Raw genomic sequence first — 17,420 nt, 5'->3', positions numbered from 1 at the left:
TGTATAATTAAAAGTGTTAAGCACAGGTGTGACATGACTAGAGCTGAGTTTTAGAAAATTGATGCTTGAAAAAAAAATAGGAAAGGGACTGGAAAGCAGTGACATGTTTTACCATGCTATTGCAGTAATGCAGTAAATGATAAAGGTAACAGTGGCAGAGGGAATAGAAATCAAGGGAATGTTTTTGGAGATGTTATTTGAGGAAATATAGTGGTTAAGAATGTTTGCTTGCGCTGGGTCCCAGCTTTCCCAAAATTCTTAGGCAGAAACGTGAACTAGTTACATAACATCTCTAAGTCTTGGTTTCCTTATTTGAAAAATGACTAAATTTGTACATTTTAAGCAATAATAAGAAAAACAGCATAGGTATTTTAAATGAGGTAGGCTCTATTAGTATACCTACTTTTTTACAATAAAAATAGTCTCAAAAACAAACAAACCCACTGTTGTTAAATGGATTCTGACTCATAGCAACCCTGTAGGACAGAGTAGAACTGCCCCCAAGGGTTTTCAAGGCTGTCAATCTTTTTTTTTTTTTAATCTTTATGGAAGCAGACTGCTACATCTTTCTCTTGTGGTGCACGACTAATGGGTTCCAACAGCCGCACTTTTGGTTAGCAACCGCGCACTTTAACCACTGTGCCACCAGGTCTCCCTAAGAAACAGCTTAAAAAAAAAAGAAACAGCTTAGAGAGGTTAAATATCATTGTTCAAGGTCAAACACCAATACAGTGAGGAATTAGAATTCAAAATCATGTCAACTGAATCCTCTATTTTGAGGTTATTGGATACAACGAAGAACAGACCATGTTCTTCACAACTACTTTATGGAATAACAGTGACAATGACAACAAAAAATAGTAACTGACACTTATAGAGTAATTACCACAGTCCAGTTATTGTTCTAAGAACATTCTATATACTTATTTAATTCACACAACAGTCTTTATTAGCCTAATTTTACAGATGAACAAACCAAGTTGAGAGAACAAATAACCTGTGAAAGATCACCCAGGTAACAGGTGGTATGACTAGGATTTACACAACTAAATTAACTAATATATATATATATATATATATATATATATATATTTCCCAGCTGATTTCCCACAATTATTCCGATTTCTGTTTATGTATTCAAGACTTAAGGATGCTATTCCTATTTGGCATTTTAGTCATGTTAGACATTTCCTCTTACTAAGTTTCAATAAATTGACTTCTAAAAACTATCTACAACTTAATTAAAACAACTCTTATTAATGTCATGTTTCTAAGAAAACCCTTTGGTAAACTAAGTAGCCTCCAGCTTTGGAAGTAATCACAATTAAGACTGTCAATACTCATTAACTGCTTTATGTACAGAGAGGCAAAAATAGGTTACTAAGTGCCTTCAATGGTAGGAGGCTCTATAAAATACAATAATCTGCTTCTGATCTAGAAAATTGAGAATGGACTAAGTACCCAATATTGCCAAAGTAGTGGCACAGAAGAAGGTTGAAAGCCCCGGATTTCTTTAAGCTACTTGAATTTATGTCGAATCTGGGAAAATACTTGAAGATATCTGTAGCAATGGAATAGAAATATCTTAATGGCATAAAAAGTCATGATGCAAATGAGGGTGGTCATCTTTATAAAAAGATTTGGACTCATCTATTGGTTCTAACTGCCAGAAATTTAAGCAGGATTCAGAAGAGGATGTGGAATAAGGGCTATCATTGCTGATGTCAGATGGATCTTGGCTGAAAGCAGGGAATACCAGAAAGAAGTTAGCCTGTGTTTTATTGATTATGCAAAGGCATTCGACTGTGTGGATCATGACAAATTATGGATAACATCGTGAAGGATGGGAATTCCAGAACACTTAATTGTGCTTACAAGGAAGCTGTACGTAGACCAAAAAGCAGTCATTCAAACAGAACAAGGGGATACTGTGTGGTTTAAAGTCAGGAAAGGTGTGTACCAGGGTTGTATCCTTTCACCATACTTATTCAATCAGTATGCTGAGCAAATAATCACAGAAGCTGGACTTTATGAAGAAGAACATGCCATCAGGATTGGAGAAAAGCTCATTAACAACCTGCATTACGCAAATAACAAAACCTTGCTTACTGAAAGTAAAGAGGTCTTGAAGCACTTACTGATGAAGATCGAAGACTATATCCTTCAGTATGGACTACCCCTCAACATAAAGAAAACAAAAATCTTCACAACTAGACCAATAAGCAACATTATGATAAATGGAGAAAAGATTGAAGCTATACAGGATTTCATTTTATTTGGATCCACAATCAATGCCTGCGGAAGCAGCATTCAAGAAATCAAATTATGTATTACAATGGGCAAATCTGCTGCAAAAGACCTCCTTAAAATGTTAAAAAGCAGCCGAGAGGCAGAGCCAAGATGGCGGAATAGACAGACGCTTCCGTGGAGCTCTCTTTACAACAAAGACCCCAAAAAACAAGTGAAACGAGTATATTTGTGACAAGCTGGGAGCCATGAGCATCAAAGGCAAGCTTAGACAACGAACTAAGGGGCAGGGGAAGGAAGAGGCCCTTCAGAAGTGGAGAGGAGTTACCGGACCTGAATCACAGGGAGCCCTCAGGCACCATTCCTGGAGTGGCAGAGGGCTGGTCTTAGCGTTCGACTGCAGTTTCCTCAGGGAGGAGAAGCAGCCAGCCACACAGCCCACTCACACCTCCAGAACCTGAGCAGAAGGGTGCTCTCAGCAAAAGCTAAGGACTTGCGTATATTTTACCGCGCCTCTCCCAGCCCCAAGACAGCTTCAGCGGCTGAATCCCTAGGCCTGAGATAGACCCTGGTGAGCACCTGGAGCCATACTCCTGGCTTTGGGGAAGGAAAAAATTTGCAACTGGGGGTAAAAGATAATTTGCTAGCTCCATTAACTGGGGGAACTCAGGACAGAAGCAGCTCCTGTCCAGGCATAAACCGTCCGTGGACCTTGAGCACCTTTCCCTTCTGCATGGACCTGTGTGAGCCTATTTTGGGACAATAGGCCCTTGTTGGCAAACTCCGACCATTTCAGCGGTGCGGTGGAGAGGTGGGTGTTTGACGTTTGGCATTGCTTTGCCTATTAAACAAGGTCCTCACCTACCCATGACAGGGACCTAAGGACTGGTGCCTCCACTTGGGTCACCCAGCCACCCGCAACAGGGGTCCAGGGATAGCTGGTACCTCCCAGTCCTTACAACAAAAACTTTGGGTGTCCATGGTCCATCTGCAGAGCCCACCCACCAGCACGCTCTAGGGAACAGAGATGCGTTTTCCTCAGAGACACTTGGGGGTCGGTTCTCAGCCCCCTGACTTGTTCAGAGCATGACCCCCTGCTGCAATCAGATACTGGTATATATGCCAATCACCCCTGCCCCTCTAAGACTGTAGGACAGAGCCTGTACCATACTCTTGATATCAGCTACTTGGAAACCTGAGCAATTCACACAAGAAAACTGAATGGACTCCTAGACTGATATACCTGATAACAGCTCTAGCCAGTTGGGGACAGGACACCAGAGCTCCAAAGGCAAAAATAATCAAGCTAGCTCACTCAAGCAACCCATAGGGGTATACCAAAACAAAACAAAGCAAGAATCTACGACACAGTAAGCAAGCATAAACTAATACAATAACTTATAGATGGCTCGGAGACAACAGTCAATATCAAGCCACATAAAGAAACAGACCATGATCACCTCAACAGGCTCTCAAAACAAAGAATCCAAGATGTATATGGGTTTTTGTGTGAGAGACTTACGATTTGTAAACTTTCACTTAAAGCACAATAAAAATTATTTAAAATTACTTTTAAAAAGTGTTAAAAAGCAAAGATGTCACTTTGAGGACTAAGATGCACTTGACCTAAGCCATGATATTTTCAATTGCCTCATATGCATGTGAAAGCTGGACAATGAATAAGGAAGAATGAAGAAGAACTGATGCCTTTGAATTACGGTGTGGGTGAAAAATATTGAATAAACCATGGACTGCCAGATGAATGAACAAATCTGTCCTGGAAATACAGCCAAAATGATCTTTAGTAGCAAGAATGGCAAGACTTCATCTCACATACTTTGGACATGTTATCAGGAGGGACCATTCTCTGGAGAAGAACATCACACTTTGTAAAGTAAAGGGTCAGGAAAGAGAAGAAGACCCTCAACAAGATATATTGACACAGTGGCTGCGACAATGGGCTCAAACATAGCAACTATTGTGAGGATGGCACAGCACCAGGCAGTGTTTCATTCTGTTGTACTTAGAGAGTCACTATGAGTTGGAACCAACTCGATGGCACCTGACAAAAAAAAACTGGTTCTGAGCCTAGTTTTATCACTAATTGAGTGAGCTTAGATAATTCACTTAAATTCTGTAAATTCAAAACTATAATTTATCTCCTACCTACAAATTCTTTTTTTTTTTTTTTTTTTTTTTACAAATAGTGTCATTTTGAGATTCAAAATTAAGTATTTTCCCCCATACCAGCTCCATCTTTAAAATCACTCTATATCTCTTAAAGGTAATTACCATTGATTACTGCCTGCATTCTCCCCTTCCTTTACACACACGCAGAAATCTGGCTGGTCACCCATTCCTGTTGATTTTTCATTCACAATGCTCTTGAATATGTACCTTCATCCTCTTGATCACTGACACTACCCTACAATTAGACTCATCATCTTACATATGAACCAATTCAACAGTCTTTTGTCTGCCTACCTTTGATCACTCCCACCCTCAGATCTAATCTGAAGAAAAAAAAAATTTTTTTTGAAGAGTTTCCTAATATTAATCTCCCTTTAAGTACCATTTTGTCACAACCCTTCTTCAAAATCTTTAAAAGCTACAGATTTCCTCCAGTATAAGGTTGAAATACCTTTGAGTAAATTTCCAATCTTACATTTTAATACACCTCTTTACAAATTAATTCTTTTCAACACACCCCCAGGCAAAATTAGAAAGTTAGTTGAGATTAATTGTGTTATCCATACCGTCTCACCAACAACTTTGTAACATTAATCCTAAACAGGAATGTGGTCACTAATTACAGGTGCTTCGCTACCCCCAATTATTTCCTTCTAGGCTCTCTACCCCTTTATTTAAACTCCGCTTCTGCCCTCACCTCTTTTATGTCCCTATATTGTTCCTGATTTTTTTTCCATTCTACACATCAACACTAACTCTTAGAAATGGATTTGCTAAATTATCAATGCAGATCAGTTATCCTTTCATATCCTGCTTTCATGCACATGGAAATGATTTCAAACTTTACCTTTATCCTCAGGTCCCATACGCTCACTCCTTGTAGTCGATTTTCTCCTAAAAGAAGGTAGAGAAGAAATTTACTGGACATAATTTTCCTCCATCTTTTAATCTACTTGTAGCCATCTTTTCTCAGGTGTTTCCCAAAATATTTTCACCTGATCCCTCTGACCTTTTGGTTCTCTTTCCATCAAGATCATTGCTGCCCTATACCCTCAATTTCCCATTTCTTATTAGCCTGTATACATGCTTAAATCTCTCCTATCCTAAAACAAAGAAAACATAATGCATGAACACACACACACAACCTTTTGTAAAAAGGCGCTCTGAAACGCTGTGACTGTAAATAAGTATAGCTATTTTAAATGAGATGTGCCCATAGCATTGGTCTCTGTGTGGCACAAGTGGTTTGTGCTCAGCTACTAACTTAAAGGTTGGTGGTTCTGATCTGCTTCCATAAAGATTACAGCCATCAGACTTCCACCCAACTTGGCACCATAGACAGAAGCACCATACCGTCCCTCCATAGCAAAGACCTGAAAAACTAAGTAAAACACAGACAAATACCATTCCTGGAACCCGAAAAGTCAAATGAAGAGATAAAGAACTCAGCCAAACACCGAATGGAATAAGAAACTGACAGAGGGCGAGGAGAGATACATGAGAAGGGCTCCTATCAGCTAACACAGCACAGATCTGCCATCTTGGACTCCTGTTGGGGATCAGCAGACAGGGAGCACAGGAAAGTACCTTCACAGAGCTCCCAGCAGGAGACAGAGCACCCAGAAACCAGTGATACACACTTTCCCACCCCCCATCCTCTCTCCACTGCTCTACCTCTGAGCTTCCTGGCTGCCTACAGTGGCTCGCCTAGCTGGGAAGTGCAGTGTCCATGCCGCTTGGATTCACCCACCCATATTGGAGATGAGTAGACAGGCAGTACGGGAAAGCAGCTTCACAAAGTTCCCAGGAGGAGACAGAGCACCCAGTAACTAGGATATATGCTTCCCTAACTCCCCGCTTTGGCCTCCTCTGCTTTCTGCCAGCTGCACTCTATTGGCCAGGAGGGAGCTGCTTTGGTCTCAGGCTGCTTGGATTTGCCCCACCCGCACTTGTCAGCCCCCTGGGCTGGTGTTGATTCTTTTGGTTTCTCCCCTGCCTCCCACCAGTTCCCCCTCCTTTCTCTCTAACACTTGGCTCTGTGTGCCATCTTTGCTTCTTCTTGAAAGGCTGTCAAGACTCACTCGACTGGGGAACCACCCCCCTGGGCTGCAACACCACACTGGTGGGATCCCTGGAGCTTTTTTTTTTTTTGCTTGTTTTGTTTTCTTCTGTATTGTTCCGTTTGTTTTCTTTTTCACGGCTTGGAAGTAACTTCTAGCCAGACTGCACTGCATGGCTTAGGAGCCACCCCCCATTCTGCCCGGCAGCATAGGTGGGATCCCTGGGGACATTTCTTTTTTCTTTATTTTTTTCTTCATCTTTCTTTTTCTGTCTTTCTTCATTCCTCAGTTCTCATCTCGTTATACTTACATTCTCTTTCTGTCTCCTGAATACCTGGTACTGTGTGGCATCTATACCCACTCTGGCCGGACTATACTACGCAGCCTGGGAGCCATTTTCCCAATCTTCACAGCCCCACTGGTGGGACCCCTGGGGGCTTTTCTCTTCTTTTTCAAATTTTTATCTAATTATTTTTTTTCTTTTTCCCTTTTTCTTTTTTTTTTTTCCTTCTTGCTTTTCTCCATTTCTTGGTTTCTCATCTCTCCACTACAATGGCAACTTCCCTTAGCACACTTTTTTTCTTCTTTTTTTTTTTGGCTCCTGTTTCTTTATCATCTCCTTTTCCCCATACCCCTATTAGCTCCACATATCACAATCTCACCCCTCTTTCCTGCCTACCTTCAGTGTGCACTGAACATCACACCTCCAAGCAGCACAGGCATGGCCTACCAGAACCTGCCCAGCACTGATTCCTGGCCCACCCAGTCAGCCCTAGTATGTGCCACAAACAAGCATCACAGCTCCTCCCCTTCATCTAGACCTGCCCTGCTGCACCATAGCTGAGTGACTGGCCCTGCCCATTGGAGAAGGCCATGAAAAGTATCACGACTACAGATGAGAAAAAAACAAAGAACACACAAGCCTGCCTCCTCAGACATAACCAAATAAAACAAAAAAGCAGGATGAAACAAACAAATCTACAATCAAAAAATGAAGAAAATAACTACTGCAAGTCCTGAAGACAGCAGACAATATCAAAACATATTTTAAAAAACTGGACAGGATGGTTGAAGTAGGTGTCCAAAATAAAACACCAGATGACTTTCCAGTAGAAGAAAAGGCATTAGAACTACCTAATAGGGAATTCAAATCTCTAATATTCAGAGTAATCCAAGACTTGAAGCAAAAAGCAGATAAAAAGGAGGAAAAAATAGACAAATTTATGGAAAATACAGACAAAAAAAAGGGAAGAATTCAGGAAAATAATACAGGAACAAAATGCCAAAATAAATTCACAACTAGAAATCATACAAAAACAACAATTAACAAGATTTCAGAAATGGACAGTATCATATAAGGGCTGAGGGGCAGGTTTTAAATGATGGAAGACGGAACTAGCGATATTGAAGACAAACACTTGAATACATCTCTGTTTGAGGAAAAATCAGAAAAAAGAACAAAGAAAAATGAAGAAAACCTGAGAACTATGTGGGATACAATCAGAAGCAAAAATTCACAAGTGATCAGAGTTCCAGAACAGGGAGAGAAAACACGGAGAGGATCATTGAAGAATTACTGATTGATAGAAAACTTCCCTAATATGAATGATGAAAAACTGACCATCTGAGAAGCTCAACAAACCCCATATAGGGCAGACAACAAAAGAAAATCATAATCACACTCACTAAAACCAAAGGCAAGAAAAAGTCCTGAGAGCAGCTCAAGAAAAACAAAAAGTCACATACAGAGGAGAAACAATAAGACTAAGCTCTGATTATTTGGCAAAAGCCATGCAGGCAAGAAGGCAATGGGACAACATATATAAAATCTTGAAAGAAAAATATTGCCAACCAAGAATAATATACCCTGCAAAACTCTTGTTCAAATATGGTAGTGAAATGAGGACATTTCTAGATGAGCATGAATTAAGGGAATATGTAAAAACCACACCAAACTTACAAAAATTATTAAAGGGAGTCCCTTGGTCTAAAAACAAAAACATTAGACTACAGCCTGAATCTAGGATGCAGAGTGACAGACCCAAACAGGATCCATCAATGTGCTGTCTACAAGAAACACACCTTAGAAACAAAGATGTAAATTTATTAAAAATCAAAGGATGGAAAAATATATCAAGCAAATAACTACCAAAATAGAGCAGGAGTGGTAACGCTAATCTCAGACAAAATAGACTTTAAAACAAAATTCACCATAAAAGACAAAGAAGGGCACTATATAATGATTAAAGTGACAATCCACGACAAAGACTTAACCATAATAAACATCTACACACAAAATGGCAGGGCTCCAAAATACATTAAGCTCTAATAGCACTGAAAAGAGAAGTTTGCAGTTCCACAATAATAGTAGGAGACTTCAACACAACACTCTCGGTAAAGGACAGGACACCTAGAAAGAAACTCATCAAAGACACAGAAGAGCTAAAGAGCACAATCAGCCAACTTGACCTCATAGACATATATAGAACACTCCACCCAACAGCTACAAAGTACACGTTCTTTTCCAATGCACATGGAAGGTTCTCCAGAACAGACCACATCTTAGGCCACAGAGTAAACCCTCAACAAAATGGAAAACACTGAGATAATACAAAGTATCTTCTCTGACCATATAGCCATCAAAGTAGAAATTAAAAACAGGAAGAGTAAGGAAAAAAAAAATCAATTACAAGGAAACTGATTAACACCCTCCATAGAAACCACTGGGTAAGAGAAGAAATCAAAGATGGAATAAAAAAATTCCTAGAATCAAATGAGAATGAAAGCACATCATACCAAAACCTTTGGGACACAGCAAAGGCAGTCCTCAGAGATCAATTTATAGCAATAGATGCACACATCAAAAAAGAAGAAAGGGACAAAATCAAAATATTAGTTACACAACTTGAACAAATAGAAAGAGAACAGCAAAAGAAGCCCACAGCCACCAGAAGAAAGGAAATAATAAAAATCAGAGCAGAAATAAATGAAATAGAGAACAGAAAAATAATAGGGCATACATAGAAAACCCAAAAGACTCCACGAGAAAACTACTGGAACTAATAGAAAGAGTCAGCAGAGTAGCACAATATAAGATAAATGTACAAAAATCAGTTGGATTCCTATACATCAATAAAGAAAATGATGAAAAGGAAATCAGGAAAACAATACCATTTATAATGCCCCTAAAAAAATAAAATACATGGGAATAAATCTAATCAGGAATGTAAAAGACCTATACAAAGAAAACTATAAAACACTACTGCAAGAAACCAAAAGAGATCTACATAAATGGAAAAACATAACAAGCCCATGGACAGGTAGATGCAACATTGTGAAAATGACAAATCTACCCAAAGCTATTTACAAATACAATGCAATATCAATCCAAATACCAACAACATTCTTTAAATGTTGTTTAAAAAACTTATCATTAACTTCGTATGGAAAGGGAAGAAGCCCCAGATAAGTAAAGCACTATTGATGAAGGAGAATAAAGTAGGAGGACTCACACTACCTGACCTCAGAACCTACTATACAGCTACGGTAGTCAAAACAGCCTGGTACTGGTACAACAGATACATTGACCAATGGAGCAGAATTGAGAACCCAGATGTAAATCCATACACCTATGGCTAGCTGATCTTTGAGGACAGCCCAAAATCCATCAAACAGGGAAGAGACAGTATTTTTTTAATAAACGGTGCTGGCAAAACTGGATGTCCGTATGCAAAAAAACGAAACAGGACCCATACCACACACCATATACAAAAACTAACTCAAAATGGATCATAGACCTAAACATAAAGCCAAAAACTATGACGATCTTAGAAGAAAAAATAGGATCAGCACTAGAGGCCCTAATACACTGCAGTAACAGGATACAAATCATAACCAACAACACACTAGCTCCAGAGGATAAGCTAGATAACTAGGATCTTCTAAAAATGAAACAGTTATGCTCATCAAAAGACTTCACCAAAAGAGTAAAAAGAGATCTATGGACGGGGAAAAATTTTTGGCTATTACAAATCAGACAAAGGTCTAACCTCTAAAATCTACAAGAAAATCCAACACCTCTACAACAAAAAGACAAATAATCCACTTAAAAAATGGGCAAAGGAGATGAACACATACTTCACCAAAGAAGACATTCAAGTGGCAAACAGACACATGAGGAAATGCTCATGATCTCTAGCCATCAGAGATATGCAAATCAAAACCACAGTGAGATACCATATCACCCCGGCATTACTCACACGAATCAATAAAACAGAAAATAACAAATGTTGGAGAGGCTGCAGGGAGATCGGAACTCTTATGCACTGCTGGTGGGAATGCAAAATGATACAACCATTTTGGAAAATGATATGGTGTTTCCTTAGAAAGCTAGAAATAGAAAAACCATATCATCCAGCAACCCCACTCCTTGGAATATATCCTAGGGAAATAACTGTTGTCAAATGAATAGATAGTTTTACATCCATGTTCGCTGCAGCATTGTTCACAATACCCAAAAGATGGAAACAACCTAGATGCCCATCAACAGATGAATGGATAAACAAACTGTGGTACATACACACAATGGAGTATTATGCAATGATAAAGAACAGAGATGAATCTATGAAGCATCTCATAACATGGATGAATCTGGAGGTCATTATGCTGAGTGAAATAAGTCAATCACAAAAGGACAAATATTGTATGAGATCACTACTGTAAAAACTCATGAAAAGGCTTACATACAAAAGGAACAATCTTTGATGGTTTTGAGGAAGAGGAGGGGTGGGGATGGAAAAACACTTAATAGACAGTAGATAATTGGTAACTTTGGTGAAGGGTAAGACAGTACACAATACTGGGAAAGCCAGCACAATCTGTACAAAGCAAGGTCATGGTAGCTCCACAGACACATCCAAGCTCCCTGAGGGACCAAATTGCTGGGCTGAGGGCTGTGGGGACCATGGTCTTGGACAACATCTAGCTCAATTGGCATAATATAGCTTATAAAGAAAGTATTTTACATTCCACTTTGGTGAGTAGCGTCTGGGTTCCTAAAAGTCTGTGAGCAGCCATCTAGGATACTCCACTGGTCTTGCCCCTTCGGAAGCAAGGAAGAATGAAGAAAACTAAACATACAAGGGAAAGATTAGTTCAAAGGACTAATGAACCACATCTATCACGGCCTCCACCAGAATATGTCCAGTACAATTAGATGTGCCCAGCTACCACCACTGACTGCTCTGACAGAGATCACAATAAAGGGACCCAGACAGAGTTGGAGAAAAATGTAGAGCAAAATTCTAACTAAAAAAAAAAAAAAGACCACACTTGCTGGCCTGACAGAGACTGGAGAAACCCGGAGAGTATGGCCCTCGGACACCCTTTCAGCTCAGTAATGAGGTAGCTCCTGAGGTTCACCTTTCAGCCAAAGATTGAACAGTCCCATGGAACAAGACTAAAGGGGCACACCAGCCCTGGGCCAGGGACTGGAAGGTAGGAGGAAACAGGACACCTGGTAATAGGGAACACAGGGCTGAGAAGGGAGAGTGTTGACATATTGTGGGGTTGTTAACCAATGTCATAGAACAATGTGTGTACTGTTTTATGAGAAACTAGTTTGTTTCTAAACCTTCAACTAAAGTTCAGGAAAATAAAAAATAAAAAAGATTACAGCCAAGAAAACCCTATGGAACAGTTCTACCCTGTAACACATGGGGCCTCCATGAGTCAGAATCAGCTGAACAGCAAAAGGTTTTTTTGTTTTGTTTTGTGTTTGGTTTGGTGCCAATATCTATCAACAGTTTAAATATGCATACATGGTAACCTAGCAGATTATCATTTTTCGCTTTTGGTAGTTTATCCTGTAGAAATGTCCATACAGGTGCCCAGACATTTATGTTCAAGTGAATGAATTGTCAGATTGCCTCCAAGAGCAAAAAAAAAAAAAAAAAAAAGGAACCAACCTAACCCAATTGTCCCTTACCCAATTGTCCCTTAGTAGGAGAAAGTTTTAATGGATTACATTTCATTCATGGTGTTGAATACTATCTTGCTATTAAAAACAATGCAGTATATGTAAATATACTAACACAGGATGCTCTCCAATATATATTAGTGAAAAAAGTAAATCTCAGCATAATAATATGTTAAATTATTTCTAATTATGCAAAAAATGCATTCAGGATAGACTAGGGGATGATGAAGAAGGGCTTCATCTATTGATTTTGTACAATGAACTTAATTTTCATATTAATTTCCTGTGTGCAGATGTATATATAAATCTTGAAAATGTTTACAGTTGATTATTTAAAAAATCTTTCTGTAAAAAATTTAGAAAGACAAAAGAGAGGAAAAAAAAGGTTAACCACAATTCCAGAATCTAACACTATCATTTGGACCTTACATACCTTCTATACCAAAATGGGAATAGAATAGGCATCAACAAACTGCAACACACCACCTGTTTGTGTACATAAAGTTTTACTGAAACACATTTGTTTACGTATTGTCTATGGTTGCTTTTGTTCACAGTGGCAGAGTTTAGTAGCTGCAACAGAGAATTTATAACCCACAAAGCCTAAAATATTTACTTCTGACCCTTTTCAGAAAAGAAATTGGGTAGAACACATTATCACAGTAGTATATTTTACATAGTCATAATCAATGTCAATAGAGTTTTGTACCCCTTGCCATTTAATATCATAGCAAATGGATTCCCATAACCCAGTAAAGGGATTCCCATACTGCTATTTTTATGAGCATAATCTTTAATGAGTCATTTGTCAGATATGACATCATAAGAACATTTCTTTTTTGTTGAACATTTAGCTGCCAAATTTTCAGTTTTAAAAGTAACCCTCAGAAGAATAACTCTAATGAGTATTTTTGGCATATTTTTTATAATTTCCTTATGGTAGATCTTAAGAAATTGAATTAGTGGGTCAAGGGGTATGAATATTAAGTATTTTTCATAAAAATTACTATATAGACTTCCAAAAGGTTTGTGCCAATTGATAAGAGCAGTGCAATGAATGACACTACCAAATTCATTTGACGATGCCAGAATAGAGTATGGGGTATGGGATTAAGATATATACATTTATAACTGACACACATCTGTCAGTTTGTCATACTGTGGGGACTTGCATGATGCTTTGATGCTGGAAGCTATGCTACTGGTATTCAAATACCAGCATGGTCAGCCATGGTGGACAGGTTTAAGCAGAACTTTCAGACTAAGAATAGGAAGAAGGATCAGGGGGTCTACTTCTGAAAAGAATTAGTCAGTGTAAACCTTATGAATAGCAGTGGAACATTGTCTGATATACTGCTGGAAAATGAGCCCCTAAGGTTGGAAGGCACTCGAAAGATGAACTGAGAAAGAGCTGCCTCCTCAAAGTAGAGTCAGTCGACCTTAATGACATGGATGGAGTCAAGCTTTTGGGGCCTTCATTTGCCGATGCGGCACAACTCAAAATGAGAAGAAACAGCTGCAAACATCCATTAGAAAATTAGAATGCAGAGTGTACGAAGTATGAATCTAGGAACATTGGAAGTCATCAATAATGAAATGGAAGGCATAGACATCAACATCCTAGGCCTTAGTGAGCTGAAATGGACTGGTATTGGCCATTTTGAATTGAACAATCATATGGTCTTCTATGCCGGGAATGACAATGAAGTGGAATGGCATCACATTCATCGCCAAAAAGAACATTTCCAGATCTATCCTGAAGTACAAGTCTGTCAGTGATAGGATAATATCCATACGCCTACAAGGATGGCCAGTTAATAAGATTATTATTCAAATTTACCCACCAACCACTAAGGCCAAAGATGAAGACATCGAAGATTTTTACCAACTTCTGCAGTCTGAAATTGATCAAACATTTAATCAGAATTCATTGATAATTACTGATGATTGGAATGAGAAAGTTGGAAACGAAGAAGGATTGGAAAATATGGCCTTAGTGATAGAAATGATGCTGTAGATCACATGATAGAATTTCACCAGACCAATGACTGCTTCATAGAAAATATCTTTTTTCAACAACATAAACGGCAACTATACATATGGATCTCACTAGATAGAATCCACAGGAATCAAACTGACTACATCTGTGGAAAAAGACAATGGAAAAGCTCAATATCATCAGTCAGAAAAAGGCCAGGGGCCGACTGTGGAACAGACCATCAATTGCTCATATACAAGTTCAAGCTGAAACTGAAGAAAATTAGAACAAGTCCATGAGAGCCAAAGTATGACCTTGAGTATATCCCACCTGAATTAAGACCCATCTCAAGAACAGATTTGATGCCTTGAACACTAATGACTGTAGACCAAATGAATTGGTTGTGGAGTGACATCAAGGACATCTAAAGTTCAATAAAAAAAAATAAACAAAAAAGATTACAGTCAAGAAAACAAGACAGAAAAGAAAGAAAAGACTAAAATGGATGTCAGAGGAGACTCTGAAACTTGCTCTTGAAAGTAAAGTAGTTAAAGCAGAAGGAAGAAATGATGAAGTGAAAGAGAGCTGAACAGAAGATTTCAAAGGCCAGCTCAAGAAGATGAAGTAAAGTATTATAATGAAATATGCACAGAGCTTCAGATAGAAAACCAAAAGGGAAGAACATTCTCAGCATTTCTCAAGCTGAAAGAACTGAAGAAAAAATTGAAGCCTCGAGTTGCAATACTGAAGGATTCTATGGGGAAAATATTAAACAACCCTTGAAGCATTAAAAGAAGATGGAAGGAATACATAGGGTCACCATACCAAAAAGAATTGGTTGACGTGCAACCATTTCAGCAGGTAGTATATGATCAGGAACTGATGGTTACTGAAGGAAGAAGTTCAAGCTGCCCTGAAGGCATTGGCGAAAAACAAGGTTCCAGGAATCGATTCAATAACAACTGAGATGTTTCAACAAATGGATGCAGTTCTGGAACTGCTCACTCATCTATGCCAAGAAATTTGGAAGACAGCTATCTGGCCAAGCAACTAGAAGAGATCCATATTTATGCCTATTTCCAAGAAAGGTGATCCATCCAAATACGGAAATTGTCAAACAATATTATCAATATCACAGCCAAGTAAAATTTTGCTGAAGATTATTCTAAAATGGTTGCAGCAGTATATCGACAGGGAACTGCCACAAGTTCAAGGCAGATTTAGAAGAGGTGGAACCAGAGTTGTCATAGCTGAAGTCAGATGGATCCTGGCTGAAAGCAAAGAGTACCAGAAAGATATTTACCTGTGTTTTATTGACTATGCAAAGGCATTTGACTGTGTGGATCATAACAAATTCTGGATAACATTGTGAAGAATGGGAATTCCAGAACACTTAATTGTGCTAATGAGGGACCTGAACATACATCAATTGGCAGTCATTCAAAAAGAACAAGGGGATATTGGGTGGTTTAAAGTCAGGAAACGTGCGCATCAGGTTTGTATACTTTTACCATACCCATTCAATCTGTATGCTGAGCAAATAATCCAAGAAACTGGAGTATATGAAGAGTGGGGCATCAGAACTGGAGGAAGACTCCTTAACAAGCTGCAGTATGCAGATGACACAACCTTGCTTGCTGAAAGAAGACTTGAAGCACTTGTGAAAGAATGTTATGCTCTCTCCCAAGTAGTTACATGTGTTAGGCATATAGGGGGCTTTGTTCCCTGAGGTCAAACAGGAACCCAGTTTCCTTCTATATTGTTACCACTATATCAACTCGTAAGATGTTTCCTTTGTCTAAATTGTAAACAGCTTCCTTTTAGGGATATGACCTGAAAGTTGTACACCCTACTTCTGCTCGTATTTCTTCTGCCAGTATTTAGTCATGTGGCCAAATCTAGGGGCAAAGGAGTCTAGGGAATGTAGTATCTAGCTGGACAGCTGTCTTAGGCCAGATTTCTCTAGAAACTGATTTCAAAGAAGAGAATTGCCTGTAGGAATTTAACGGGGTGGGTGATCTTGGGAACAATAAATATAAGGATGTATTGGAAGCAAGACTGGTAACATCAGAATTGAACTGCAATTCACTTGCCACAGAGACTTCAGCTGATCCCACAGGAAGCTTTGAAGGTGTGATGATCCATCAGAAATGTCTAGAATTGAGACAATTCTGGACCAAAAAATGATTGGACAGGAGTTGCCTCTGGGAGGGGACATAACTTTGGATGAGTCAGCTCCCTTCGGCCAAGGATAATTCTTAAGAAAGCCATTAACAGCTATCACTCCTAATATCTGGGAAACCAAGTGTCTTGATCCTGAAGGTCAAATTTATGTGGTGAGTCTCAGCACCCATTACAGCAACTGTATGCTCAGTTAAAACTTGAGAGGTTCTCCTACAAAAAGGGAGGGAGGTATATTGGGGGACGACATTAGTGTTCTATTGCTTTGTGACAAATTTCCACAAACTTACCATCTTAAAACAAAACCCATTTATTATCTCACAGTTCTATAAGTCAGAAGTCCAGGTGGGCTTCGCTGGTTTCTCTACTTAGGGCCTCACAAGCATAGAATCAAGGTATTAGTTGAGCTGTGCTCTTATCTGGAGGATCTGAAGAAAGAAACTGCTTCCAAGCTAATTTAGGTTGTTGGTAGAATCCAGTTTTTTGCAGTTATAAGACTGAGGTCCCCATTTCCTTGGCAGCTATCCTCAAGTACTCACGGCTACCCACTCCTTCTCATGTGGCTCCCTCCATCCTCAAAGCAGCAATAACTTGTGGAATCCTTCTCATGTTTGAAATCTATCTGGTTTCTTTTTTTTGCCACGAGACAGAGAAAACTCTCCACTTTTAAGGACTCATATGATTAGATCAGACCTACCTGGATAATCTCATTATCAACTGTGCCATATAATATAACATAATCATGAGCATGATACCATATTCACAGGTTCCAGGCATTAGGGCATGG

Source organism: Elephas maximus, chromosome X, assembly GCF_024166365.1.
Source record: "Elephas maximus indicus isolate mEleMax1 chromosome X, mEleMax1 primary haplotype, whole genome shotgun sequence".
Taxonomy (NCBI): Eukaryota; Metazoa; Chordata; class Mammalia; order Proboscidea; family Elephantidae; genus Elephas; species Elephas maximus.
The sequence above is the reverse complement of the archived record's forward strand: the minus strand, read 5'-3'. Positions refer to the sequence as shown.